This window comes from Triturus cristatus, chromosome 4_1 (assembly GCF_964204655.1).
Source record: "Triturus cristatus chromosome 4_1, aTriCri1.1, whole genome shotgun sequence".
NCBI lineage: Eukaryota > Metazoa > Chordata > Amphibia > Caudata > Salamandridae > Triturus > Triturus cristatus.
In genome coordinates, this window is record NC_140585.1 from 572,181,518 (window position 1) to 572,208,788 (window position 27,271).

The window sequence follows — 27,271 nt, forward strand, 5'->3', positions numbered from 1 at the left end:
CAAAATCCAAATAGCATGCTGCTCACACTTAGAGGAAAGTTATGCTTAGTTTACGCTGGTAAAATATTGTGTGATCCAGTTTCTAGTTTCTTCTAGGCAGGTGCTGCTACCTAATCGCACTCATCAGGTGCTCGCTTTGGCTGATTAAGTAAGAAGCCATTGCAGACAGTTCTCCATTTCACTATAGTGAATTACTGAGTACTTTGTTTATGTACCTTGTACAGTTCCAGGCTATTTAATTGAATTCACAGTGATGATCTGAAGTATGCATCTATGCATTGCAAAAAAGGGAGACTGAGTTGACTCAACAAGGGTTTTGAGAAATGGGAATAGATAGAATCAAAGATCATTCACTGCATTACATTAGTTCCAAATGTAGTTTTTGTTAGGGAGATTTGAAATATGGATTCAAAGATAGTCGACAGAATAGATTCGAAACTAGTAGTACTATAGGTGATCTGTTTTAGTGACTGTGTTTGCTTTTAATAAAACATTTTGTGGACATTATTAACAGAATCACTAATCTATTTTTGTTTATCTTCTTAATGTCTTTCATCAGCATCCAAGGGCAACAAGAGGACCGATTCCGAGGGTTCGGGACAAGCTGGTCAGCAGGCGCAGACCACCAGCCCTGGCGCAGAGGGCTCTGCTGATCCCATTAAGTCCTTTTATGATTGTTGTGGACTTCTTAGTGTAAAATCTTTAGGGTATTGGAATGTTGGTGCTGTCTATCATGAAGATTCAGATAGCAGGCCCAGGTAAGCTAGTATTTTAAATAAAAATCACAATATATGTTTGTTGAGAAGGCTTTCCTTTTCCTGCTTATACCTAGCTCTAACACAGTTCAGTTCACAGGAGATTGGCCATAGTCATCATCATGGACCCCCCACCCGCCCCCCAAATAAGTAGTGTGCTGCAGACTCTATCATTTATAGTTACAGTATACCAGCAGTTTCCCATGACAGTGCAGCAAGGCTGGAAACAAAGTATGAGGTCCCAATGTCATTGCATTTGCCAACCAACACCATATGTCTTTCATTGACCATTATTCCATGCCTGGCTTGTCTAACTTTGTGAACCAACCAATCAAATGCCCAGAGTGATATTTGGGCGATACTGAAGTGCTAACTGAGCTTTAGTGCTGCATTGCAGTTGTATTTGGGGTTGCGTTTCTGGGATCTAAATTAGGTATAATGTTTTATTCTAGCCACACAGAACATCAGTGATGCTGCCTCCAGTTCCGCTGCAGGAGGAGACGGTTCAGTTGGAGGGGGAAAAGTAGCAGCATGGACAGGCACTGGTACATCAAATAATTTCTTGCAACTACTATGCTCACTAGCTATTGGCATGGCGATGATCGTCGTGATCAAAAATGAAGTGAACTCCCCTAGCTTTACCAGCCACGTCGGTGGCTGAGTTATTATTATGGCCTCTTCTATTTGCAATGCAGCAAAATCTAACATAATGAGCTTGTGGGAGACATGAAAGAACGGAAGGTAACTTAAAAGAAAGGAAATGGAAATATGACTGAAAGAGTGGGTGGGTGAAAGTGTGCGCGGTGGATGGGCAAAAGGATGGTTTGAAGAAAGGGTTGGTTGTGAATGGGTGGATAATGTATTAAACATTTGGGGGACAGAATGGATGGGAGAAAGTAAAGCTTTATCATGGTGGCTATGGGAGAATTAGAATGAAAGGATGAATTAATATTTGGATTGTTTGGATGAGTAAGCAAGGAAGCTCTTCTTCTCATGAGGAGCATGATGCTGCTCACCTACTCTGCTTACTCGGTTTTTTGTAGGGTTATCAGTATCATTAAAACCTATGGTTCTAAGTGAGGGTTATTTATTTATTTTTATTCTTTTTTCTACTCCCTTGAATCTCTGTATTTGTTGAGTGAGCTATCTACCTTTCATTCAGCATCCCCCTCCCTGCCCAGGGGATTTATGCCAACTTTGCCCAAAGTGCAGTATGGGTCAATCAATTTGTGACTGCGTTGTTGGCTGTGTAATGTGTGTCTGCTTCAGTTGATGTAGCATTTATAATGTTTTCAATGCATTGCAAACAGAACACACTTGGGTGCCGATTCCGATCCGTTAAAAATAATTTGCGTACGACTCATATCCGTATTTTTTTACGTACGAGTCGTACAAGTACCGTACAAACTGGCAAGTACGATTCGTCCGTGAAAAATAACTACGAATAGCGTCGGGAAGAGTCTACGAGAATGCGTTGGAAAGTTTTCATGTCTGAATATCGTCGGGAAAAGTGTACGAGAGTGAGCCGGACATTTTTACGTGCAAATCGTAAAACACAAGTCCGAGCGCGTAAGTACGATCCCGACCTTCCGTCCGAATACACAATCGCACGTAAAATGGCCCGTACGGAGCCAACGCAGTAGCACACATGTACACGGGTAAACTTATGCCCGTGTACGAGCCATACAGCCCCCCCACCCCCAAATATGTCAGCACCGTACACCACCCTGTCCGCACTGTACCCCAGCCCTGCAACTGTACGCGCCGTACCCCCCATGTATGCGCCGTACCCCCCGTGTACGCGCCTTACCCTCCCTGTCCGCAATGTACCCCAGCCCCGCACCTGTACATGCCGTATCCCCCATGTACGCACCTTCCCCCCTGTACGCACATCACCCCTGCATGTACGCCCCGTACCTCCGCATGTACGCGCCGTACCCCAGGGCTGCACGTGTACGCACCGTACCCCCACCGCATGTATGCGCCTTACCCCCCCATGTACGCGCCGTACCTCCGCATGTACGCGCCATATCCCAGGGCCGCACATGTACGCACTGTACCCCCACTGCATGTACGCGCCGCACTCCAACACAGTACCCCAGCACCCTCACCCAGCATTGCGTATGTACGGATCGTACCTACGCAAAAAATACTCTTACAGAACCAGGACACTGTAAAACAGCACAAGGAGGGTCAATTCGACTCGCACAACACCACAAAACACGTCTACATGACAAAATACATCTCAATGACTGACCTGGCACATCCACACAGGCAAACAGAGGCCCCAAATCACAACCACCTCTTATAACACACCCACCAAAATTCAAACACAGCCACACCCAAAAATGGACCAATAAAAAGGGCCCACACACACAACCCATGAGCCTTTGCAACAGACCCACTGCTGCCAGACCCCACTAAGAAACAACTCCACATTACTCATTCCTCCACTACACCTTCACTCACACACCTTCACACAATCTCCTCCACAAACATCCCCCTCTTCACATTCACACACACACCATCACATTCACACCCACACACCCACAACCATCCACACCCACACCCACACCCCACACCATGCCCACAGACAAGAATCCAAAGTTCACAACGGCGGAGCTGGACCTCCTTATCAACGAAGTCATCAGAGTCGAGCCACAGCTGTTTGGAACATTGGTCAGACAGACCAGCATAGCTGAAAAATCTGCCATGTGGCAGAGGATTGTCGATAAGGTGAATGCTGTTGCGCCCATCCGAAGGACCAGGCATGAATGCCAAGCCAGGTGGTACGATCTGCGCAGGGCAGTCAAGAGGAAAATGAATGAAGAGTATGCCCAGAGTAACATCACTGGAGGTGGGCCGCCCCACAGACCCGTACACTACCATCCCTGGGAGGAGAAGGTGATGGCCCTGCTACCGCCGGTGGGAGTACACGGAGTCGAAGGAGTCGCAGAGCCTGGTGAGTACACTAACAACTTACATAACATGGGGGCAATGGGGTCCACACCACATATACACCAAATGCACGCAACTTCCCCCAAGCACTCACCGCACACAACCACACTCGAAAACCACGCTCATGCCACTAACGTCACCATGCACCCTTCACAAATCAAGGCAAGGCCATGTCCAAGGCTACAACAACCACAAACACAAGACTGGATGTCCGGGAGGCTGGGAGGGTGGACCCCACACAACACATTGTGAAAATGAGACGCAGACACCAATGCCCTCAGCCCATATGGCATAGGTACATACCCATGCACAATGCACAGGGACTGGCAAAGTACTGACAAGGTAGCTGACACTTGGCCCTGCTGTATGCAGCACAAGGCCCTCCTGGGACCACTGTACACTCAAACACCAACTCCACAAGCACAGGTATCTAGCACAGGAATTCACACTCACTGTCATGCCAGCATGCACCATGAGGGGACAGACACATCACCTGGGAGACCCAATGACAACTCACACTACACACAACAGTAGGCCCGGTCACAACCCCCCCCCCTAACACAAGCACACACCCCCGGGGCAGGCAACGGATTTACACACTCCCACAATGGACATGTGACACAACAAGACCAATCCAGAGCCAAATAAGCATCAGAGCCAGCAATCCACACGTCAAACACTCAGGAGAACATCCCAATCTGTCCCCCGCAACATACCCATCCCCAAGTGGACATTGAGAGGAATGCTAGGCACATCCAACAACCTGAAGGAACTGTGTCAACTTGAATATGTATGAAACATAGATGTCGCATGAAACACCATTAACATTGTCTCTCTCTCACACACAGGGCAACGTCGTCGATCTCCCCCAACACTGGGGGGGAAGAATCACAGTCCCAGGCTCCGCGTGAAGACGATCCCACCGGCAGCGGCGACTCTCACCACTCCGTGGATGACCCCGACCAACCTAGACACTCTGGTGCCCAAGCCCCTGCAGCACCTGCGTCAGGTACATCTGTGCCAACCACCACCCCCATTCCTGCCACATCCCAGGACACACCCAGGAGCCCTGCTCACACTGAACAACAGAGCCAGTCTGACCAGGAGGGACAAGATTCTCCGGGCACCCAGGAGGAGGCAGGCAACCCTGCAAATGCCATCCCTCAGGGGTCCCGTAGACCTGATGTGCCCACAAGGGCAGGCCAGGCTCAAGTGGGCAGGGGTGGTGGGAGTGGAGGCAGGCGGAGGCGCGAACCTGACCAGCCAGCTCAGGACACCGGTATGTCACACATACGCAACATCCTGGACTCACACCGGCGTGACACCAGAGGCATCAACCATGTCGTGTCAAGACTCTCCGAGATGCAGGGGACCCTCGATGAGATTAAGAACCTGCAGGTCGAGCATCATGCCAGTCATCAACAACACCAAGTACGGATGGAGGCAAGACTGGTTGAGCTCCTGGCGGTGCACAGGGACATGAGCCAATCACTCCGTCAGATCGCCCAAAGCATGGGCAACCCTCCCTGTGCCACCAGGCGTAGACCAGCACCAGACACAGGGAGGGAGGAGGAGGAGGAGGAGGAGGAGGAGGAGGATTCATCTGACGGAGCATCCCCAGCATCGTCAAGGCCTGCATCTGAGGGTCCCCGGAGGAAGGTGGGTCGTCCACGGAAAAGACCGTGAGAGTCAGCGGACCATCCACATCTCCCAGGTCACCTGGCCTGGCACCTGGCCCTCTGGCGCAACAGCAGCACCTCATCCAATGACATTCTCTGTAGGGGTGGGCGGAATTTGCGAAAGTGACTTTCGCAAATTACCGCAAAAATGTTAAAAATCTCTGCAAACACGCGGAAATATCGCGAAGATGCGGAAGTTTTTTTCCCGCCCGTTCACGGTATTTTCTGCGTGGTCGCGGCTCGCCAACTTACCCATGCGGTTGCTCGCAAGTGCGGCCATCTTGTTTTCACTCTTCTCGCGGTGCATGATCGCAAGAAGAAAGACGTGATCGCGCGACCAATGACATTACTGCGGGCGCGAACTGTCGCGAGACAGCGCAAATGGCTACCAACAATCCAACATCTCGTGGAGAACGCGACCGGATCGGGAAAACTTGTCGGCGAACGTGGGGATTCAGGTAAGGCGATTGCGAGAATGTATTATTTTACAGCGCGAGCAAGAAACAAATTATCGCTAAGCTGCGGAATGCGGAAATTTTGACATTTTCGCGCTCTCCGCGGAACGCGAAAATGTCAAATTATCGCAATTTCCACGAGCGGAACGGAAATTTAGCCCAGGCCTAATTCTCTGCCACATGGACTTGCTGATCACAGTATGACCAATGATGACCAACACTGTGCCCTGGACTCTGATGACTTCCAATGCCAAGGAGACCATCTCCCCCTGTGAACTTTGGATTCTATTCCCCCGGTAGAGCACCTAATTTCATCTACCAAAACACGTACCCCCACCACAAATAAATATATCACTTTGGACATGAGACGTTCCTGTCATTTTGCATTATTCAACGACATATGTGTGTGGAAATGTCAAACTATGCCTGAGTGTTGAACTAACTCCAGCCATCCATACCCTGGGATCAGAGTCTGGTACAGGACACACATGGGTCACAAGGTATCATTCAATGTAGGCATGAAGCACAACACTCACCTGTGATGGCCTCTGGCTGCTGAGGGGGGGCTTGCTAAACTGTGCGGAGAGACCTATTTGGGAGATTATTATCAAGGCGTAGAGGTCATGCTCATGTGGAGGTTCCCGGGGAGGGAGTCTCAGGTATGTGTGGCCAGGTGGGAGAACAATGTCCTGTATGCTGGAGTACGGTGGATGTGAAGAACGGTGGCCAGGGCAAGGTTGAATGCACGGAGATGGCCCAACGGGATCTAGGATGACAGACGTACAAGGTTGGTATGGGGTCGGGGTTGTGGACTGCCTCCTGAGTGTGGGTGGGGAGTGTGGAGGTCATCCTGCAGCAGACAGTGATCCATTGCAGCTATCTATGGTGGACGGTGAGGTGGCTGGGGCGCAGGGTGTTGAAGCTGAGGTGTGCAGATGCCCCCTGGAAGTGGACCCGTTTCCTGGGAGTTTGGATGTACTTGCTCCGTAGAGGGCAGGGCAGTATTTGACACGGATGTTGTCATGGACCTGGGGGATGGTCTGTCTTTTCTTGGAGTGGATCTATCTCTGGATCATGTGCATAATGCAGAGGGCGTTGCAGCATGAGGTACAGATGGTGTGGGCTAGCATGGCATATGTGAGCGAGCCAAACATGATGCACACCATCTTGTGTGTGTGGCCACTGGGTGCTTGTGCAGGGCTCTTGCGGGTGGGACACAGGCACTTGACCCAGCTGGAAGGGGACAATCCTCATATGATCACCTCAGTCCTGTACAAGCCTCAGGTGGCTCGTGTTCAGCCATTCATCAATGGATCTCATGCATACTTGAATGATGGAACTGCCAATGTCGGTGTCTTTGTTGAGGGTGAGGAGCACCTGGCTGTCAATGGCATACGAGCTGATGATGAGGTGCTGTGCGCATGTGATGGTGGAGAGGGGGGTCCTGGACACTCTGTAGATTGACATGCTGAGAGATGATACCTGTGCCATGTCCCAGACGATGACACCATACTACATGCTGAAGCCTTGAGTCCCACTCCCATGCCCTTGCTGGGCTACAGAGCCTGTGGGGAGTATTAGGGACGTGACCTGGTTGGTGTGACAGGGCCTGGAAGGCGGGGCAGCGCAGTGTAGGCAGTTGGAGTTGCACACTCAGCATGCAAAGGTGTCGTGTGTGTACCCAGGGTATGTCTGACAGCAGGCGTTAGATGTGCGGATGGACATAGCTCGGAGTGTGACTGATACATCAGACTGTAGTGTGATGTGGGTTATGCAAGGACAGGATGGTGGTGCAATGTGCACCTTGCATGTGCTGATGGTCCAGCCTTTGGCACCGCGTGGCGGCAACAGTGGCATAGACAAGCTGAGGACAGCCAAATGAATGGGTGGAGGGAGTAAGTGAGGAGCATCTTGGAGGCGTGTGTGTTGCCAAATCTGGATACTCTGTGGGCCCTTGCTGCAGGGGCCGCAGCAGCAGGCGGCATCTCCTTGCAAAATGACAGAATTTGCACACAAAGACTAGGATGTCAGAAGGACAACTGCAACAGGCGCGTGTGTAAAGTAAGGAGTGTCCAGTGTCACATGGCACACCCAGAGACAATGCATGCACAATCACCAAAGAAGCATGACACCGGATCAGGAAACTGAAGGCCGACCTGCGCACAGGAGACACACCCTCAGCAGCTGTTGATGGCCCATTGTGTGGACCATGTATTAATCAAAGAGAGGGAGTAAGAAGGGGTTGCGACCCACTCGGCTTCTTATACCAATACTTAAAAATCAAGAGAGAGTGGATCACTGGTCCTGAAAGAACCAAAGTTAGCAACAGTAGTTCAAAGACTGTTAAGAAACCCTCAATCACGTTTATTGCAAGTGGTGTTCTAGCGGTATGTTCGATTATCCGCTTATGCTTAACAACGTGACAGCATCATCATTGGGTCACTGTGTGCTTCCTCCACCCGGAGGTATTCTGACTCTGGTTTTTTCAGTAGTGATCGTGGTGATAAAAAAGTACCCGTGTGTAGTGAAGTGATCTCCGTGAGTGTGAGATAAAAAACTCGTCCGACCAGTCAAAAATTTTTAATAGAACTGGGTGCGAGTTTATTAAAAACGCTTTTCGTGCAATAATAGACACTTTAGGGTCTAGTGCACTTTGTGAAATAGTCCAAAAAAAGGGAGGTCGACATGTTTCAGCCCTATGTCGTGCCCCTAAGGGTCAGGTGGGCTTTCATCAGGACCTAGTGCAAATGTGGGGACCCTAATATCTAAGGGACTCCCAAGTTAGGGTGGATTGATTGGTCCAACTGGTATTTAAGGAGTTCAATTTGAACCTTGTTTACTCATTAAGAGGAAACCCATCAGGTACAGGAGGTAAATCCCGCTCTTGTGCAGGGACGTTTGGAGACTTGTTCTGCCGCTGCCTCTCTCTACCCGGCTACTGTTGCTAACTTTGGTTCTTTCAGGACCAGTGATCCATTGTGTGGACCAACATGCCAAAATACATACACGACCATGTACTTCATGCCCAATAGGGAGCCTAATCCATGAGCAACTGCATGCATGTTGCTAAACTACACATGGACTCCTATGCATAATCTCCCACAACTATGCCAGATATGCCGCATGCAAAGTGGCAAGAGACCTGCATTGACAGAGATGAGGTACCTTGGAGTGTGACGAACACCTTAATTACTCAGCCTCACACTGAGGGAAATGCATCAATTGGAACAGACTCACAGGTCATTTGGCTGACCATGTGTGACCTACACTGGACACCCCCCTTCAACACACAGATGTGGTAAATCCTACTGAGCTGGCACACAAGTGAAGGGGTTGAGCCTAACACCCCTTGCTGCACACGGAGAGTCTACAATTCCCCATTGAGCCTCATAAGGGGATGTCCCACACTATGTCCACCATTAGCATCCCGTATGTTCCTGAGGGACGTTATACACACATTGATGCCTTCATCAGAATAGACAAACCATTACAGATGACTGTCAGGAAGGGTGACTATCAATTCATGGGAGCCATGCAACACGTCATGTGGCCCATGGTGAGTTGACATGTATGCATGGTAACACAACATGCACAGGAGCAGTCCCCACATATCACAAACACGTACCACCCACAAAATGCATTGCTGCACTCCTTACCCCAAATGACTTTTCACCATGTCTGTGCATGTAACTCTGATCCAGCACACGTTGCAATACTCATGAGGAATAGCAGGAGGGCAATGATGACATGAGCAGACGACAGCCGCAAGAACCTGGGGAGGCCAGACACACAACAAGTCAGCGAAGAGCTAGTAATCCTCAGACATGTACATGTACTCTACAGGAATGATGTTGTCACCATGCCCTTAATAAATTCAGTGTCCCAGCTAATATGTGTGGAATGACATCATCACTTGAATGACACATCAGAACACACCTCCAAGTCACTTAGCACACAGTCAGCTCGACACACACATTGCAACACATGCCACACAAGGCTCAAAGCGTGCACACTCAGACACAGGGACTCACCATCATGAGAAGAAGTTGCGGATAAGCTGACTCCGGATGTCCTCATCCTCATCCTCATCCTCACTTGCCCCGTGCCCGAGCCCTTCATTCTCCACGGGTGGATGATCCTGCTCATCGGGATCAAGGATGAGTGGCACGGCCTTCTCCACTGCCATGTTGTGCAGCATGCAGCACACAATGAAGATTTTGCAGACCTTCACCGGGGCATATGAGAGGGCGCCGCCGGTCTTGTGGAGGCACCGGAATCTGCTCTTCAGGAGTCCAAACGTCCTTTCAATCACGCGCCTCGTCTGCCCATGGGTGTTGTTGTACCGGTGTTCTGCGGCTGTTCTGGGGTTGCGGAGAGGCGTCATCAGCCATGGCATGTTGGGATAGCCAGAGTCCCCTACATGGAAACATCATGTGAAGAAGTGGATCAGGAGATGCCGTAAGATACAAAGATAGCACTGAACACCGGACTAACAGAGTATACCCACCAACAAGACATGCTTGTTCCGCGTGCAGCTGCAGCATCATTTCTGGCACCCTGCTACGCCTCATGATGTATGCATTGTGTGCGGACCCTGGAAAACGGGAACAGACAGGGGAAATCAGCATGTTAGCAAGAGACACCACAAGGGCATTAATGGAGTGGTAATGTTTTCTGTTTCTATAGACTACCTCCTGTGCCTGTGGTGGTACCAAAGCCACATGTATCCCATCAATGGCCCCAATTACATGAGGCATCCCTCCGAGGCATAGAAATCATCCTTGACACCTGTCAACTGCTCACGAGTGGGAAAATGGATGAATTCATCCAGGTGCACCAACATGGCTTCAATTACATCATGCAGGACACGGCTGATCATTGTCTGGGACATGCCACCGACATCAGCTATGGTCAATTGAAACGTGCCGGTGGCAAAATGTAGGGCTGCCATCACCTTCATCTTGGGGGTCAGAGCTGTAAGATACCTGTGTTGTGGTTGGAGGTGTGGTGCAAGCCTGCGGGTCAAGTCCTCTATCAACTCTTGCGAGAAGCGGTATCTGCGTATGCAGTCATGTTCACGCATGGCATCCAGGTCTGGCATTCATCTAGGGAGAGGCGGTGCCCTGCAGAGATTTGGAAGAAATAACGAAGAGTGAGTACATTACCACACCAATGTCACTGAGGTGAGCACATGTTCAACAGCTAATACACATCTGCTTAATACAGAGTCTGTGCTGTGCAATACATCCAGGACATGTAGGCCAGCCAGGTGATACTCCTACGAAGAGCCAGCCACAATAGTTGCATGGCAATGTTGACGTGACATGCCATTAAAATAGCTGTGGGCCAGTGTAAGTGACAAGCCAGACACATTACATGAGTGACAGACATCCACATATCAGCATTTGAAGGATGTCATCTCATACAGACAGCTGGCGGGAGTCTAGACGCACAGGTCACATGTCATCTGGAAAAGGTCAGATAACACACATTTCCATGAAGGGGTACATGTAAAAAACTGATGACACAGACATTGAGAGAACGCAGATATTGCCTCATGTCAGGAAGTCATCTTCGAACCATCATGACACATGTAACGTGTGAGTCCACATGTGGCATGGTGTGCGTATATGTGTGTCATGCACATATGCACACAGACACATGTTGGATGCTGCAACAGCAGATGGAGTTGACGGAACACCAACGGAAAGCTCATGGGAACACATGACACACACATGACATAGTCACATCGTGGCACGCTGGGAGTCACATGTCAGGTGTAATTATCTGTGTACCTGGCATCAGGGGACAGTTGCGGGTGTTGCTGACTGTGCCATACCAGTGATGCAGTGCTTGACACGTGTGTCGTACATGCACACATGTGCAAAGTGTGAAGGGGAAGTGTGCTCATCACACATCTGTTGTGCCACAACATGAGGAGACATGTGCCACATCACTGCCTGACACACCTAGGCCCTGCACATGAAGGACTGCACTGACAATGACTTGATGTACAGCCTTGTGCGAGTCTGACACCTCCATTCCTTTCGTGTGCGCCTCCTATCACCAGTGTAAGCTGTGAAAGGCAGTACACACGCTCTGAGGGCGTGTGTAGGGCCCGTACTCACGCGTGAGTACCTGCCGTACACGCGTGAGTACGTGCCGTATCACTCGGACCTACAGTAACACGACTATAGTGATAGGCACATACTCACATGTGTACCGCCCGTACACGCGTGAGTACGTGCTGTATCACTAGGCCCTAGGGTACCCCCAACTATAGTGATAGGCACGTACTCACGCGTGTACGGCCCGTACACGCGTGAGTACGTGCCGTATCACTAGGCCCTACGGTACCCCCAACTATAGTGATAGGCACGTACTCACGCGTGTACGGCCCGTACACGCGTGAGTACGTGCCATATCACTAGGCCCTACGGTACCCCCAACTATAGTGATAGGCACGTACTCACGCTTGTACGGCCCGTACACGCGTGATTACGTGCCTATCACTATAGTTGGGAGTACCGTAGGACCTTGTGATACGGCACATACTCACGCGTTTATGGGCCGTACACGCGTGAGTACGTGCCGTATCACTCGGACCTACATTAACACGACTATAGTGATATGCACCTACTCACGTGTGTACGGCCCGTACACACGTGAGTACGGCCCGTATCACTGTAGTGATGGTGCCCTAGGGGTACGTGTGAAATGCGCCGTACCTGTGTGGGGATTTAAGAATTACAATGGGGACACATGAGGGACAAGTATTAGGGCCTAAATGCATGCTGGTTGTCATGGATACCGAGTTTCAAGTTCAACATTTTACATCATGTGGTCTGGAAAAAGCAGTTGGCCACATTATACATTGTTGCAAAGTGGTTGTTGACTTGACATGATGCTGCAAAATCGAAAGATGCAAAGGTTGTCACTGGTGTATGTTTAAAGGGATTGGAGGAAACGTAGGATGCAAATGAGTCTGACCAATCACTCTGTACTCCTGTAAATTGATTATTGTAACTAGGTCTGGGCGGCAAATTCCGTTCCGTTCACGGAATTTGCGGAATTTGGGTAATTTCGCGTTATGCGGAGAACGCGAAATTGCACAAAATTCCGATTTCCGCGACTTCGCGAAATTTTTGCTTGTTCGCGATCCCAAAATGCGTGTTCGCGAGATATTTCTCCACGAGCACGCAAACAGCGATTGTGAACAGGAAAAAAGCATCGCAAACAAGCAATTCCGCGTGTTCGCGGAATTTCTGCGTGTTCGCAGAGATTTTTTACCGTTTCGCGGAAATTTGCGTAACGCGATTACGCAAATTCCGCCCACCCCTAATTGTAACTCACTAATGGTCGCCTCTAATGAATCTACTCTCAGTCGTCTACAAGTGGTGCAAAATACCGCAGCACGACTGGTCACTAAAGCTCCCAGCAGATCGACATCTACCCCGCTGCTACGACAACTGCATTGGTTACCAGTGAAGAAAAGAGTCAAGTTCAAACTTTGCTGCCTGACCCACAAAGCACTGTGGGGCTCCGGGGCCCTTCATACCTGTCTGAAAGGCTCCATTGGTACATCCCCAACCGAGATCTAAGGTCTGGTTCTAAATCGCTGTTAATCATCCCGAGGATTAAGAGATCGCGTTTGGGCGGTAGATCTTTCTCCTACCAAGCCCCTTCGGTTTGGAATCAACTTCCCCTTTCACTCAGACAATGCTCCGACTATCTTGAATTTAGAAAATCTTTGAAAACCACTCTCTTCTCGGAACAATAATATCACAGCACACCAGCTCAGGGTGGCAAGCGCTGAGAGACCCCTTCGGGGGTGATTCATGCGCTTTATAAACTATGTAACATAACATAACATAACATAACATAAATGAAATAGGCCAGCAAGGCAGATATAAGGCAGGCAGAACCCATGAGAGGGCACTTGCCTGCACAACATGTCAGTCGATACCACTGCTGCTGTATTGTTTCCCTCTGGCACCATGTCAAGGACTGTGGAGAGGGCCCAGCCTTTCACCCAGGAGGAGAACGAGGCCCTGCTGGATGTGATCCTCCCACGGTACCCCATGCTGTATGGTCGACCAGGGGAGCAGGTGAGTGCTGACTCCACTACCTTTGCCTGTGCACCTTTATTGTGTCTGTCACTTCTGGCATTGTGGCCAGGTGTGACAGACATGCAATGTTGGTTGGAGTGGGTCCCAGGGGTATATGGCTTATGTCTCTCATGCAGGGCTTGATGTAGTTCATGTGTGCACTCCTCACTTGCATTGTGCTTACTGTGACATTCACTGCATAGTGCATGGCACATTCCGCCAGCCTAATCCTCTTGGGCATTCTTGTTCTATTGTCCTGCGGTGATTCAGTGGTCACCCCGGTGTGACAGATGACTGCACCCACAGATGTGTGTGAGAGTTGAGTGGAGCTGTGGTGAGAGTGGTGAGAGTGTCCAAATGATGTGTACACCCCCTGGACATTGATGTGTGTGAATGTTTCTTGTCATGTGGGTGAGTGTCTATGTGGAGTGTTGCACCACGGCTGCATGGAGGAGGCAACTGCTCAATCCATCTGATGTGTGAAGTAAGCCGTGCTGTGTGTCTGACTTGCTGAGCTAGCCCCACACCTGTGACCCCCCCCTGGCAAGTGGCACATGTGCAGAGTGAGGTTTGCATCCGCTGTTGCCAATGGCAGGTGATTGATGTGTGCCTGTGTGTGTCTGTGTACTCTGCTGAGGTTTCGTCAGTGGCCTGTGGCATGTGACTGCTTTACGGTGCTGTCCATCAGCCTTGTGTTGCTTGGGATGCACAGTGTGTGCCATGATCAGGGATTGTTTTGCACCCCTCATGCCACCTGTGTACTTACTATGCCATGTAGTGCATTGGTGCGTCCCCAGTGGAAAAAGTCCCTATGACTAAGGTGCTATTACTTGCCAGCATACTATGCCCTGTTCAACAAATCTAAGATGTTCAAATGTGTGTCTCTGTGACATGGTGCAGGTGTAGTGATGTTGTCCCACTTTTTCATTCATACAGGTATCCCCCTACCACAAGGGGAAGATCTGGAAGGATGCCGTCAAGGCCGTGCAATCAGTGGAGGGTCGCAGTCGGCGCCTGCCACAAGTGAGGAAGAGATGGCAGGACATCCGGTGCTGGACCCGGAGGATCGCCCGGGTCATGCTGAAGGACTCACCTCCTCGCAAGCATGGCGGGCGCCGGTGCCTGACCCACCAGATGCGGCGTGTCCTGGCGGTGGTCTTCCCTGACCTGGATAGGCGGATACAGCAGCAGGAAGGGGGTAGGTACATGTGTGTTTGTTGTGTGTCGCCAGCTTTTGGAGCTGCTCAGTCGCCTGGATACACTGCCAGGCTATATATGTGCAGTGCATATCCTGTACCCCAAAGTCAACCTGTGCTGTTCTTCCTCCCTTCCCCTCCTTGACATGTGTTACCTGGTCTGTGTGTTATCACTATTGCACATGGTCATCTAGGCTGCCAGTTTATCAAGGTGCACACTGCCTTCAGCATCATGTGTGGGGCGGTCTGCCTGTGCCCTGTCCTGTTCAGTCATTTGGGGGTGCATAATAGTTGGCACTGATGCTGAGTCCCAACATAGGAGTGTGAGGGTTCAAATGAACAGACTTGCAGCATGCATTACCAATGTTGTGGCCTCAGACATGATGTGCATGAGTGGGATATATGCATAGTGCCGGGACGGTTGCTCCTGTAACAGTCACCTCATTCCAGGACCATGGAGCAGTGTGCACACTACAGTCCCCTGAAACAGCCTGCCCTCCTACTCATGTGTGTCATCCAACACTGTGCACATTCACTGTGGGTTCATCATGGCTCTGCCTCTGTGGCATTGTTCCCTGGCCTAGGTAGTAGTTTTCACATGTGTGATACATTTGCCCACTGGACAGGGATACACCAGTTTGCGTGTGCATACTCACACTGGGCAGTGCCTGTGTGGCTATTCACAACAATATGTTGATGTTTGTTTGTGACCAATATGTTTTGGCAGCCCTACAAGGTGATGTCGTGTTAATGAAGCTAGTTTTCAAGCACAGTTATTGTAACCCTGAATAAGAGGTTTCACTTCTTGATCGGTATCAGTCACATTGACTCAGGTATGGGTGGGTGTGTGCGGGAGGGGCGTACATGTTCAACCCTGATGTTTCATTGCCAGTTCTGACTTGTGTGTGATGATTCGCAGTGCAGAAAGTCATCGTGCAGTGCCCCGTGATGTTGGCCAGTACTTAATGTTCGTGCTTCATTGCCTGTGTCAGTTTTTGACAATCATGTATCCTGCTTGTACATTTTTGGCACCTGTGTGTGGTTCAGATGCTAAACAGTTGTGACTTTGTGTGCTGACATCTGTGGGTACATTCTGGCTTGCCATGAGGGGGAACCCAGAGTACAGCTAGGCTTTTTTGCTAAACAATTGCAGGCCTATTAGCTTATGCATTGTCCTGGGTGTGGACATGTGTGCCACTCCAGATGACAGTCAGTAGGTCATATGTGTAGCCAACTGTGTGATCAGGTGACGGATAGCCATGTGACAAATGACATTATTCAAGTTCAGAGAAAATGTCCATTGGCACTCACTACACCTGTCAACATGTCTAAATGTTTCATATGCTTGACCTTGTTGTTTGGTTGTGAAGGACAATGATGTGCCTGCATGACAGATGTCTCCCAAGGAAGTGCACAAGACACCACCTTTACACTTTCCAGGGACACGCTGGCACATTTTAAAGTAAGGCACAGTTTGAACAACACTTGTTTGGAGTTCATACATATACATGTTCCCACAGTGTGCTAGCATTTGGGTTAGTCCTTGGTTGTTGCTGATACCAACTTACAAGTGTCAAGTCATCCAGACCACCCTGGTGCCATGTATATGTACTTACTGATACGCCATTTCTGCCTAACAGTGGCTGATTTGATTGAGTCTGGCAGCTCAGACAATGACTGTGTACATGTAGTTTGGTGTGCACCTCCTTGTGTGACTTCTGCTATACAGACACATGTGTGTTGTGTTCACAGAGTGCCACATTCACACATGCTAGACATGTCCATTGTGTAAAGGGTTGTGATTCTCCAGGAGTCACAATGTATTTATTTGGGGTGTCAAAAGTACTCACAGGTCTCTGAGTGTGGGGACACCTTCTGCATTGGCATGTGGTATGTGGCCTTGGGTGCGACAATACTGTTTGTTTCACAGTGAACAAGAGGTGGCATGCCTTCATAGTCTTGCTGTGCTCAACTGATCCCAGACACTAGCTTCTCATGATCTTGTGATTTCAAGTTATTTGCTGTTGTGTCCTAATTTTCATTGTTTCCAAGTGGCATGGTGGGTCAACCAACTGGGGAGTGCAGGGCTTACATATGTGAGGAGTATCCTAGATGTTACTCATGATGCCTTTCCTGATATGCACTGTTGCCTATTTTGTTTGGACTCATGTGTCAGAGGTACACAGGTGACTGATTTTTTCCTGTCTCTCCACCTTGCCCACAGCATCATCGGAGGACATCGAGGGAGACACCGGCATGGACGTGGAGGAGGGATTGAGCAGTGGTGCCACCACTGCTGAGGAGTCGGTGGAATCTAGTGGCACGGAGGGCGAGGGGAGTGAGGCGGAGGACCTGCCCAGTACCAACATTGACTACGAGGTAGACGGGTCCGAGGCTGAGCTCCCAGAGGGGGCGGAGGCCGCTCCCACAGCTGAAAGCAGCAGTACATCTCTCGGCGCCCCCTCCATCCCATCACCGCCCTCCCACTTGCTCGGGTCCCTTCTGTCCGTGCTAGGCCACACCGTGTCTCTTTCGTGCCAGGCACCGCACCCCCTGTCCCTGTCCCCCCTGCTGCCCTCACTGCCGAGTCTGTGGACATTCAGCGGCAGTTGCAAGTTGGGCAGACATTGATCCTGACTGTCCTCCATGGCCACACCAGACTGCTGACCCAGATGGTGTCGTACATGGAGGGCATGTCATCAGCGATGTCGGACCAACGGATGTTGCTGAGGTCCCTGGACTCGTCACTGACGGCAGTAGCGAGTCACCTGCAGCGCTGCGTCCCCCCCTACCCCTGCCCCATCCACAAGTCCCACACCCATGCCTGTCCTAAGCACACCAAGACATCCACACACACGCACCCCACCAGACAGAAGCAGCACACCACCACGTAAGGGCAAGCGCACACCTCCTGACACGCACACTTAGGGGGAAGCAGGCACACCCACTGGGTCTCGGGCACACAGGCAGGCACGCAGCCACAGTCCTCATCCACATGACTCACTCCCCAGTCCCTCCGATGTCATTCCCCTTGGCTCCCCTGCCCCAGATTCGGAGAAGGAGGCCTACTTGCTGGGCTGGGCCTCAGCCCCACTAGTTCACCTGGACGCAAACGGTCAAAGCACTCCACGGGTAGGGGAGTTAAGTCCCCCAGCCCATCCACCACCTCCTCCAGTAGTGCTGCAACCCATCCCTCCGACCCCCCCCTCCTTGGGGCCTGTTGTTTCTCCGGGTGCAGGGGAGACGCTTGAAGAACTGGCAGAAGTGTGCAGCACCGAGCTCGCCTCCACTTTTGGTGCTGCCCCACCTCCTGTGGTGGAGTCGTCCGTCCCTGCACCCACCACACCTACCCTTCCCCTTCCTGTCCCTGCGGTGCCTGGTCCTTCCACACATGATGCCCCCCCCCCAGTCGACGACACAGTCTTGTGATGTGCAGGCAAGCTAGGGGAGACGCATGGCCATGTGTCCCCCCCAAGGACTGATGATATGGACTGGCCATTGGCCTTTGTGAATAGTCTCGTTTACACATTATTATTTTCATGCTGAATAAAGCATTTTCTTTTTCGTTTGAAAAGTCTTGCATTTCAGGTATTGATGTTGATGCTGATGCTACAGGAGTTGGGGTTGTGGGCATGTGTTATGTTTCAGGGAAATGTTGCAGTCTGCTGCTCATGGGGTGGAACCTGGTATCTGCGTGCCATCACAAGGTCTCTGCAAAGATTCTTTGCCGTGTATGCTCTTTGGGTTTGGAGACATTGTCCCAAGGAGTGTTCCTTCCTCTGTGGCACCTGACATCTCCCCTGCAGAGAGTTGCACAATTGTTGTGTTGCCCTGTGTCTACATTTCCTTTGTTGGTGATGGATCCCTTCAACTCTGGCCATGCCTGCTCAGCAATGTGTCCGGCTGCATCGTCTGTGCCATCCTTGGTACTCACTGTACTTGTGTATAGAGTATTTTCCCATGCCTTCATGGAGAAATTGTCCCTTTTCCGCACAATGCATGTGTGTAATCCCAGCCTAGTACACATATGGTACTTGTTCTGCTGGGTATTTGAACACCTGACTCACAATTGTGGCCATTGTATCTGTGGGAACTCCACCCTATTCCTTCCATGACAGACAACATCTTGGTGGCTAGCCCAGCACCTGAACATTCCTATCAGTCCTAGGATGTGCGTGACAGTGTGTGTTCTCTTTGGCTCTCTTAGTTTATTAGGCAGTGACATGACTATACAGTCTTGTGGCATGATCCCAGTGTGTGTATTGTGCTGCATCTGCAAGGGGTGGGTATGCATGTGTTATTTGTCCTCACACCCATATGTGGTGTGTCATGCAGTGGGGGAAAGACATCCATCCTCCTGGGAGTGGGACACTGCTGTCAGTGATGTGTTGTTATGACACTAGCATCATTGTCCAAAGTTAGGGATACGTACATTCACCCATGGAGTTGTGGTCATCTGATAATGATGTACACCCCCCATGTCTCTGTCCACTGCTGGGAGTCCTCTGCACCCACCCCCATGTCTCTGTCCACTGCTGGGAGTCCTCTGCACCCACCCCATGTCCCTCTGCACCCACCCCCATGTCTCTGTCCACTGCTGGGAGTCCTCTGCACCCACCCCCATGTCTCTGTCCACTGCTGGGAGTCCTCTGCACCCACCCCCATGTCTCTGTCCACTGCTGGGAGTCCTCTGCACCCACCCTCATGTCTCTGTCCACTGCTGGGAGTCCTCTGCACCCACCCCCATGTCTCTGTCCACTGCTGGGAGTCCTCTGCACCCACCCCCATGTCTCAGTCCACTGCTGGGAGTCCTCTTCACCCACCCCCATGTCTCTGTCCACTGCTGGGAGTCCTCTGCACCCACCCCCATGTCTCTGTCCACTGCTGGGAGTGATGGGAACCCACCCCATACATGTCCCTGTCCACTGCTGGGAGTCCTCTGCACCCACACAATGTCTCTGTCCACTGCTGGGAGTACTCTGCATCCACCCCCATGTCTCTGTCCACTGCTGGGAGTCCTCTGCACCCACCCCCATGTCTCTGTCCACTGCTGGGAGTGATGAGCACCCACCCCTCACATGTCCCTGTCCACTGCTGGGAGTCGTCTGCACCCACCCCCATGTCTCTGGCCACTGCTGGGAGTCCTCTGCACCCACCCCATGTCTCTGTTCACTGCTGGGAGTGATGGGTACCCACCCCTCACATGTCCCTGTCCACTGCTGGGAGTCCTCTGCACCCACCCCCATGTCTCTGTCCACTGCTGGGAGTCCTCTGCACCCACCACCATGTCTCTGTCCACTGCTGGGAGTCCTCTGCACCCACCCCCATATGTCTATCCACTGCTGGGAGTGATATGCACCCACCACTCACATGTCCCTGTCCACTGCTGGTATTCCTCTGCACCCACCCACCCACCCACTTGCACCCTAGCTGTGGTACACTGCTGTCCTGGGCATACACCACCCCCAATTTACAGCTGATGTGCTGCACCAAGCCATACTCCTACATCCGTGGCATGTGTACGCCTTGTATTCATCATGTAATGGGTCTGTAGGGGTACGCATGGTACCCATGCTCTGGGGGCATGGGTACGGGCCGTACCACCATTGTGGTGGTGACGTAGGGGTACGCGTGGTACGGCCCGTACCCACGCTCTGGGGAGCATGGGCACGGGCTGTACCACCATTGCGGCAGTGACATAGGGGTACGCGTGGTACGGCCCGTACCCACGCTCTGGGGGCCGTGGGTACGGTCCGTACCACCATTGTAGTGGTGATGTAGGGGTACGCGTGGTACGGCCCGTACCCACGGTCTGGGGAGCGTGGGTACGGGCCGTACCACCATTGTGGTGGTGACGTAGGGGTACACGTGGTACGGCCCGTACCCACGCTCTGGGGAGCGTGGGTACGGGCTGTACCACCATTGGGGCAGTGACATAGGGGTACGCGTGGTACGGCCCGTACCCACGCTCTGGGGGGCGTGGGTACGGTCCGTACCACCATTGTAGTGGTGATGTAGGGGTATGCGTGTACGGCCCGTACCCACGCCCCAGAGCGTGGGTACGGTCCGTACACGCGTACCCCTACATCACCACTACAATGGTGGTATGGCCCGTACCCACGCTCTGGGGGCGTGGGTACGGTCCGTACACGCGTACCCCAACATCACCACTACAATGGTGGTACAGCCCATACCCACGCTCTGGGGGGCGTGGGTACGGTCCGTACCACCATTGTAGTGGTGATGTAGGGGTACGCATGTACTGACCGTACCCACGCTCTAGGGGCGTGGGTACGGGCCGTACATGCGTACCCCTACATCACCACTACAATGGTGGTACGGACCGTACCCACGCTCTGAGGGGCGTGGGTACGTCCCGTACCACCATTGTGGTGGTGACGGGTATGCGTCCACGTCCACTTCTGTTGTGGCAGGACGTGGGATTGGTGGACACGCCCCCCGAAATGAGCAGAGCATGGAGGTAATTAATGTGCAGGATGTATTAGTATTTTGTGGGGTGTGGGTTATGTTTCCTGCCCCTTGCACCCCCCCCCCTTTGCCCCTGGGGGTTGTTCTGACCTTCTGCGGCGTCTGCGGCGGTTTCTGAACACGAGGTCGTAGGCTATGAGGGCCGGGATGACACGTAGGTTGGGGTCCATCGCTGTCCGTCGCGTACCGGTGCTTCTTGTTCGCGTCGTCCTCAATTTCCCAGCAGTTTTTGGCTCCCATAAAAAATGCTACGTGCGGAGTGACGTTGGCACGAATCGTACTTGCTGGTCCGTAAAACGCTGCCTGACCCCGTCCGGACGTCGCGTATGCGCCGTCCAGACCGTCCAGAATCAGATTTGTAAGTATTTTTTTGTCGGTCGGTGTTTTTTACGAGTCGTACGGAAATGGTATTTCAGTGCGAATCGTACTTGCGAGTTTGTAAGGTGCTTTTCCCGAGTACGAGTCGGACGGAGAAAACGCTCCGTACGACCATTTGTACCCGGGTTTTACAGGATCGGAATCGGCACGTAGGTGTCTTGTCCCTTCACTCATTCAGTCACCTCCTAGTACTTCACTCCTTTATTTCTTCCTAAGTTCTTCCGTCCTAGCCTACCAAAATGGAAATTCCATTCTTGGAATGTGCCACATTTAATGCGATACCCATGTGAAGTGATCCCAGAACCTATATAATGGTTTCCCAGAACAGATTTAATTTACACTTTCGGATTGTACCTTGACTGAATAAGCCAAAGATGATGAATCGATGATCAGTGTAGTGGCCCCTATATTATATATATAAAAAGCTCTACCCTACCTGTCTAATCTTTCTCCCCTACCCCCTGCAGTAGAGAAAATCACATTTCCTTTCCTTGGTTACTGCCCAGCAAATTAATTTGTTGGAATTACATGGTGGCGGGTGAGGCCACAGAGTAAAGTGGGAGTTAGTGCATGATTTGATATCAAGTTTGGCATATGGGATACACAGTGATGAATGTGCCAAATAAAATCGATATAGTCTGTTCCTTTACCTGTAGTGCAGTCCATTAGATTCATTTTCCGCATCATCTTCTTATGGCAGATAGGATAATATATTAATATCCACATTTTTTACATGAGATGTGTGACTGACGTAGTATCTTATTTATTATTCATCTGCCTCTTTGGAGACAGGGTAAAAAGAGAAATGCATTTGGCGAAAAGCAGTGGAATAAAAAATAGATAATTGTCAACTACAGCTGGAGACAGTAGCAAACTAGCAGAGGCGCTGGCTAGCAATGAGCATCCCTTCATTATTTTGGCACAACTTATACTTTTACTTATAGTGCATAATGTCTTACCCATCAATGAGAAGTCATTTATTTTTCAACTCAAAGTGTCTGACTCTGTTTATAGTTACTTAAAAAGCCTTTAGAAGAAAATAAATAATCAGATTACTGTTTTAAAAAAAAATAATGTGATATTATTCTCTGCCTGTTAATACTTTTCTGCCCCTCAGTCAGTGATGTTTTATGTTTGGCAACATGTGTGGGTAAAACATAAAATTGGCCTTGAGACTCTCCTAATCAGAATCACATAAAATACATTTCAAGGGGACCAGCAATCAATCAATCAATCAGGCGTTTGTTAAGTGTCACTACTCACCTTTAAGGGTCTCAAGGTGCTGGGGGGGGTAGCAGGCTCCAGTCCATCAAGGAGGGGGTCTGTCGAAGAGCCAGGTTTTGAGGTTTCTTGCGAAGATGGGGAGCGATGTTGTCTGTCCGAGGTGGAGCCGCAGGGCGTTCCAGGCTCAGGCTGCGAGGAAGGAGAAGGAGTGGCCTCCCGATCTGGTCTTTCTGATGCGGGGGACCACAGCGTAGGAGAGCTGGGCAGATCGTAGGGTCCTCTCGGGTGTGTGGAATTTGAGTTGGCTGTTCAGGTATGCTGGTCCAGTGTCGTGGAGGGCCTTGTGGGCATGGGTGAGCATCTTGAAGGTGACTCTAGCTTCAATGGGGAGCCAGTGGAGTGTGCGCAGGTGCTGGGAGATGTGGCAGTGTCTTAGAAGGTCGTAGACCAGTGTTTCGGCAGCGTTCTGGATGTTCTGTAGCTTGCGGGTGAGGTTTTTGTTTATTCCGGCGTAGAGTGCGTTGCCATAGTTGAGTCTGCTGGTGACCAGGGCGTGAGTGACGGTCTTTCTGTGTTCGAGGGGGATCCATATGAAGGTCTTACATAGGAGGCGGAGGATGTGGTAGCAGGAGGATGAGATGGAGTTGATCTGGCAGTCCATTTTGAGCTCGGAGTCCAGGATGATTCCCAGGTTGCGTGCGTTGTCCGTGGGGGTGGGTAGGCTTCGGAGGGCGGGGGGCCATCAGGTGTCGTTCCATGCATCGGGGTTTGGGCCCATGATGAGTACTTCTGTTTTGTTGGTATTTAGTTGTAGGCAGCTGTTTTTCATCCATTTGGCGACGGCTTCCATGCCTTCTCGAAAATTGTGTCTGGCAGTATTGGGTTCGTTGGATAGGGAGAGGATGAGTTGGGTGTCGTCTGCGTATGACACAATGTTGAGTCTGTAGGTTCTGACGATGGGGGCGAGTGGAGCCATGCAGACATTGAAGAGTGTAGGGCTGAGGGAGGACCCCTCGGGGACTCCGCAGTTGGTAGGTGTAGGGTCAGAGAGGAAAGGGGGGAGTCTGACCCGCTACGTTCTGCCGGAGAGGAAGGAGCAGATCCAGTTGAGAACCTTGTCTTGGATCCCTGCATCGTGGAGTCTGCTTATTAGGGTGTGATGAGAGACTGTGTTGAACACCGCTGAGAGGTCGAGGAGGATGAGGGCTGCTGTTTCTCCTTTGTCCAGTAGGGTGCGGATGTCGTCTGTTGCAGCGAGGAGGGCAGTTTCCGTACTGTGTTTTTTTCTGAAGCTGGGAGGAGTTGAGGATGTTGTGCTCTTCGATGAATGTGGTGAGTTGGCTGTTGATGGCTTTCTCGATGACTTTCACTGGGAACGGGAGCAGGGAGATGGGTCTGTAGTTTCTGAGGTTGGTGGGGTCCGTGGAGGGTTTCTTCAGGAGGGGGTTGACCTCGGCGTGTTTCCAGTCATGGCGGTTGCCAGGGAGCGGTTGATGGTGTGGTGGCTCTGTTGGAAATGTGGTGGGGGCAGGGGTCCGTGGGGGCCCCGGAGTGGATTGACCTCATCGTCTTCAGTGTGTTTTCGGTGGTGAGGGCTGTCTAGTAGACGATCGCTGGATTCAGGGTGTCGGGGATGGTTGGTGAGGGTTCAGTGTGTTGGTTGTCTTTGTCGAAGTTGTCATAGATGCTCTTGATTTTATGGTGGAAAAAGGTGCTGAGTTTCTCGCAGAGGTCTTGTGAGGGAGGGATGTTGGTGGACTCGCTGGTGGGTTGGGCGAACAATTTGATGATGTTGAAGAGTTCTTTGCTGTTGTGTGCGTGAGTGGAGATTCTGTCTTCAATCACTTTTTTCCTAGTTTTTCTGATGAGTTGGTGGTGGGCGTCGGTGGCGGCTCTGAAGTTGTTATAGGCTTCTGTGGATTTGGTGTTCCTCCAGGCCTTTTTGAGGCGGTGGCAAGTGCACCTGGACTCTTGAAGTTCGGTGGTAAACCATCTGGCTTGCTTGACGTGGGTGTTGTTGTTTTTCTTGAGTGGGGCTATGGTGTTGGCGCTGTCGGAGATTACATCTGTGCAGGGTTTGGGCTGCGGTGTTGGGGTCGTCGTTTTCCGCGATGGTTGGGGTGGAGTTGCTGAGTGATGAGGTTAGCTGGTCATTGGTGATTCTGGTCCCGTTTCTTCGTGGGAGCAGGTGCAGGTGTCTGTGGATGGTGGGTGTTCTGAGGGTGAAATGGTTGCATCGATGGTCAATCCATGGGAGTTTGGTGGAGTGGCTGAAGGTGATGGAGTTTCCTGTTGTGAAGAGGGGGTCGAGGGTGTGTCCTGCTGAGTGCGTGGGTTCGGTCATGATCTGGCAGAGTCCAATGTTGTGGAGGTTGTCCAGGAGGGATGTGGTGCCGGGGTCCAGTTGGTTGTCAAGGTGGAAGTTGAGGTCTCCCAGTAGGGTGTAGTTGGTGGACATGATGGCATGCAGGGAGATGATGTCTGTGATGGAGTTGGCAAAAAGTGTGCAGGGTCCAGGGGGTCAGTAGATGAGGGTTCCTCGGAGGGTATTGGTAGGGCTGGCCTTGAAGTGAAGGTGTTCCATCAGGTCTGTGGGCTCGTCAGGGAGTGTGCTCAGGCGGAGGTTGGATTTGTGGACAATGGCGATTCCTCCTCCTGGGCGATCTTGTATCCTTGGGGGATGGCGATGTCCGGTCCCGAGGTGCTGTTGGTCCATGTTTTGGTGAAGAACGCTACATCCGGGGTGGGGCTTTCGAGGAGGTCCCAGATTTCGGTGGCGTGTTTATGGAGGGATTGGACGGAGGAGGATGCATTACAGGGTCTTCGGTTGGGTTGTGGTCTAGCGGGTGGTGCTGCAGGTGTGCCGACAGCAGTGACAGCTGAAGGATACGTGGGTGTCGGCTGGTGATGCTAGCTTGCAGTTATTGTTGCGTCCTAGGATGAGAGTTGTGAGTGCCGCTGGGTCATAGCGTTGGTGTTGAGGAGGTCCAGGGTTCCTGGCGCTGGTCGCGTCACAGACTGGTGCAGATGGGTTTGCCTTTGGTGCGCCAGCAGCGTGCCCGCAGCCCGCATCCACTGCGTGGACGCGCAGTGGCCGCCATTAAGTAGGGGTCGGGTAGGGCTGGACAGCTGGGAGGCAGGAGCAGGAAGGGGAGCTGGATTGGGCCGGTCGCGTTGGTTGAGCTGGTGGGAGGGGTCACGGGGGCAGCAGTGGCAGGGAAAAACGGGCAGAAAAGGCAAAAAGAGAGGAAAGAGTGAAATGAGGCAGTGAAAGGAGCAAGAAAAGTGAGGGAAAGACACAGAAGGAGAGTGAGAGGGGAAGATTAAATCAGTGAAAAATGAGTAAAAACGGAGGAAAGACACAGAGGAGGAGTGAAAGGGGGAGTTTGAAATCAGTAAAAAACAAGTGAAAATGGAGGAAAGACACAGAGGGGGAGAGAAAGGGGGAGATTGAAATCAGTAAAAAAACGAGTGAAAACAGAGGAGAGACAGAGGGGGAGTGAAAGTGGAAGATTGCAATCAGTAAAAACAAGAGAAAACGGAGGAAAGACACAGAAGGAGAGTAAAAAGGGGAGATTGAAATCAGTGAAAAACAAATGAAAACGGAGAGAAAGAGCAGAGCAAGAGAAAGGAGACAGATGTCCACTGGACCACCAGGGATGAAGCGCAGGTAAAACCTGCGGGTGGAGGAGGGCCTCGAACACCAGCACTTGAGAGTGCAGGGGCTCGGGGGAAGGCCTCATGCGAGGGGGGAGAGCAATTTCACTGACAATGAGTCAGTGGTCTGCTACCATGCCACCCAGTAATTTAAAGCAATTGTTTGCACAGAGCGTTATTTGCAATTTGTATTTTTTGTTTTTCTCAATATAGCTGCTCCTGCTGCTCCAACCAGACCACCCGACAGGCACGAGAGAGAGTGGCCTTTTTGCAGCGACAGAGGCTGAAGCATACCCAGCAGGAATATTGGTGGCTGGTGGTCCTGGAGAAGCAGGAGGAGGAAATGAATACACAACAGTCGGGCCCCAGTAC